We start from the raw sequence: 3,666 nt of genomic DNA on the forward strand, positions 1-3,666 counted from the left end.
TTGACATAGTCTCTATTTTCCTATTCTTCGGCAGCTAGATAAGCTTGAGAGCTAACACCATTTGACGATATGTCTGTCTTGACTTTTCATTCCATTTTTCTCCCTCTCAGGTCGAACGGTCAATCATAGGTATGGATCAACAATATGTGTTTTAAGTTTAATCGTTTTCGGTGCAATAGCCAACTTCTTGTTAGCTTCCAGTTCACATATTGTTGCATCATTCACATGCAGATACAGTCGGAAAGGGAGGCTTATAGCCTATTGCACATCTAAACCTTTCCCTGGAACCACCCTCAATGGCCTACAGAGACAAGGGACAGTGTAAACAATGCTTACCCTTGTTCGTTGTTTCAGTCTCTCTGCTTCTACAGTAGGTGCATTAGCAGTTGGCATTGAGGAGATTACAGGTGACTTAATGGTGAATTGAGATACGACTTCGTCGCTGTTTTTCCTGAACGACTGAGGCCTAAAACAACTACGTAAACATGTTTTCCTGCTCAATTCGGCAGCTTCGTGCTCATACCTAAGGCCTTAGATAATGGACAGGCATCCAAGTCGTTACAACACTTCTCCAATGTCTCTGACGCCGGCACGGCTTATCGTTATTGGTTATGCACTTTATGTTATATATTCAACACCAATCAACTAGTCAAGTCTTGACCTTCCCTTGAAGATCCTATCGATAGAGTGCACTTCAAACTACTGAAATCCTCAAATGAAGTTTCTCTTTGTACATGATGCACATTTCCAGCAAGACTAAAAACCAGTGGCGCATCTTCAAGTTGGCAGGCATAATGGGTATATGTGGTTTCATGTCATCTGCTACCTAATATTGTCAGGCTGCTGTACTACAGTGTAGGATCTTTAGGTCTAATGAACATATATTTGCAACTTATTGGATAATTTTGGACTTTGGCCTGTGGTTATTTACTAGCAGCCCATCGAATGCTAATTATACAACAGTTCGTAAAATGTCAAAAAAAAGACAATGCCAACAATAGAATCACAACAGAAAATAGTGGTTTTTTAGAAAAAAGGTTGTTTCCAAGGGGGGGGAATTATCTAGGAGATATATAGAAAAGGCTTAAGGCATTTTGTTGTTTTTTTTGGTCCATATTTTATCCGATTATTTTTGTTGGCAAAATAACTACCTCGTACTTTCCATTTTGTGTTTTGTAATGGCGTTTATGGCCCTGTTCCTAGATCGCCGTCCTGCTGGTGACCTGAGCAAAACAGCGAAAGCACCATCGAGTTGTGAGAGTCTCCCCTTTCCAATAGTGGCGGTCATAACATGTTATTTTCAGTAGACGTGTCTCGAACAGATAAAACGGTTCGGAGCCGGGCACGATGTTGTATGCTTTAGTTGCTTTGCGTCTTGGTACGTAAATAGTTGGCCTAGAGGTTTCGCTGTTCAGACCGACTTGTGGTGTACATTCAAGAATAGTAATTTTGCTCTAGTGGTTGCTCAACATTTTGGGGAGGATGATGCCCCTGGCGTTGGATTGAGTGTTGTGTCAATTCAAAGAGTTATTGCCATTGAGGCTCTGTTGAGCAGTCCCTGCTGGGGCGTAGACTTGTATCTTTGTACTAGCAGTTTTTCCGCTTTTTTTTGCTTTATTGCCTTCTGGGCAATCATTCGTTTTACAATTTCAGGTGCATTTTTGCATTTACATGTTTTTTCATAACATTTTATTTTAAGAATTAATTCATGCAAAATAAAAATAACGATCTACTACAAGGTCTAAGCCCGTTTATTAGGGACTGCTCCCGTAGCTGCAGCAGGTGGTAAAAAAAAAAAACTGCTCAGATTGAGCTAGAATTGGCTGAAGATTTCTGTGCATTTTGGTGGAAAGCCTTTAAAGACATAGACGATAACAGCTTAACAATGTTGGCCCTCAAATTTCAATTAGGACTAACAGTTCTGTTCAAATGTAGGCAAGGTTTGTCAAAAAATGGTGTTAAACTCCTTCCAGGAGACTGTGTTTGTGTGGGATGGACTGACGTGACATATCTAACTTTGGATTGACTCATCCTATACCTCTTCACCAATTCTGTAATTTGAACCTGATCGTTACTATTTTTCTGTAGAAACATGTTGCACGAACCTATGTATTTTATTCTCTGTACTGTGTATTAATGGTATATTATGGTTCTTTCAGCTTTCTACCCGCGATACTTTATGACCTTATATTTGACTGTCATGTGATAACATACATTGGCTGTATGACCCAGATATGTGTCATCTACTCCTATGCTTTCTGTGAATTCACCAGCTGGCATATGACAGGTATGTTGCAAGCCGTTACAATACCACTATCATGACTACTCTAAAAGTGTGGACTTCTTCTTGTATTGTGGCTTTTCTAATGGCTAGAAAGTAGCATTGGGATGGGACTAACAGCTAGGTTACCGCTCTGTGGCGTCTACATCGATAAACTCTACTGCTCAAACTGGGCGGTCGTGAAGCTCTCATGCGTGGACACCACTCCTACCAACCTCTGCTGCTTCATTGTCACGTTTTCTCACGTCTCTCAAACATTACTCAAACATACCTTATCCTGATTTCCTATGCATTCCCGGGCGGAGAGGAGGAAGTTCATGCAGACCTCATCTAATCACGCTGTCTAACTTCACCATATCCATCACCTTGGATGTGATGTACGCTCGCTACGGCAGCAACACCAGCCTGGTGGCCCTGAGGAATATCATGGTGGCGGAGTTCCTTGTTGTGCCTCCTCTTGTGAAGCTTATCATATATGGAATGAAACTCACTCAGATTCGGAATAGAGTTGTATAGATGTTCAACCGTAAAGTTCCTGCCCTAAGCTAAATGTATTGTAGTGATGCACTTGTGTGTATCAACATATTTTTCTTGTTGATCTAAATTGTGCAATACACTGTATTTTACATAAAGCTATATTAACAATTTTTATGTGCAATTAGGACATTAGGAAGGAAAAGGTGCAACTCGCTCACAATTAAAATCTTGGTACTTTATCTAAATATTAAAATCATGATGTTTTAGCCGTCAATGGCCTTCGTCAGAATAATTTTTCATGGACATCATGTGGAAAAACTTTGACCCTCTCATTTGTTGTTAATGACAGATTCAGGTGTGTGGCTTACATTGGCCAACTAAGTGAAAATAGCTGTATATAGCAGTATATAGTATATAAACTCAGCAAAAAAAAGAAATTTCAAAGATAATTCGTAAAAATCCAAATAACTTCACAGATCTTCATTGTAAAGGGCTACAACACTGTTTCCCATGTTTGTTCAATGAACCATAAACAATTAATGAACATGCACCTGTAGAACGGTTGTTAAGACACTAACAGCTTACAGACGGTAGGCATTTAAGGTCACAGTTATGAAAACTTAGGACACTATAAAGGCCTTTCTACTGACTCTGAAAAACACCAAAAGAAAGATGCCCAGGGTCCCTGCTCATCTGCGTGAACGTGCCTTAGGTATGCTGCAAGGAGGCATGACAACTGCAGATGTGGCCAGGGCAATAAATTGCAATGTCCGTACTGTGAGYCGCCTAAGAAAGCGCTACAGGGAGGCAGGCGTACAGCTGATCGTCATTGCAGTAGTAGACCACGTGTAACAACACCTGCACAGGATCGGTACATCTGAACATCACACCTGCGGGACAGGTACAGT

General features: G+C 40.7%; 1 pseudogene; it reads left to right on the forward strand.

Moving 5' to 3' along the window:
* Positions 1-2,797, forward strand: part of LOC139026191 (olfactory receptor 4S1-like) — a 19,576-nt pseudogene extending 16,779 nt beyond the window's left edge.
* The last annotated feature ends 869 nt before the right edge of the window (positions 2,798-3,666 follow it).

Source organism: Salvelinus sp. IW2-2015, unplaced genomic scaffold (genome assembly GCF_002910315.2).
Source record: "Salvelinus sp. IW2-2015 unplaced genomic scaffold, ASM291031v2 Un_scaffold4095, whole genome shotgun sequence".
Lineage (NCBI taxonomy): Eukaryota > Metazoa > Chordata > Actinopteri > Salmoniformes > Salmonidae > Salvelinus > Salvelinus sp. IW2-2015.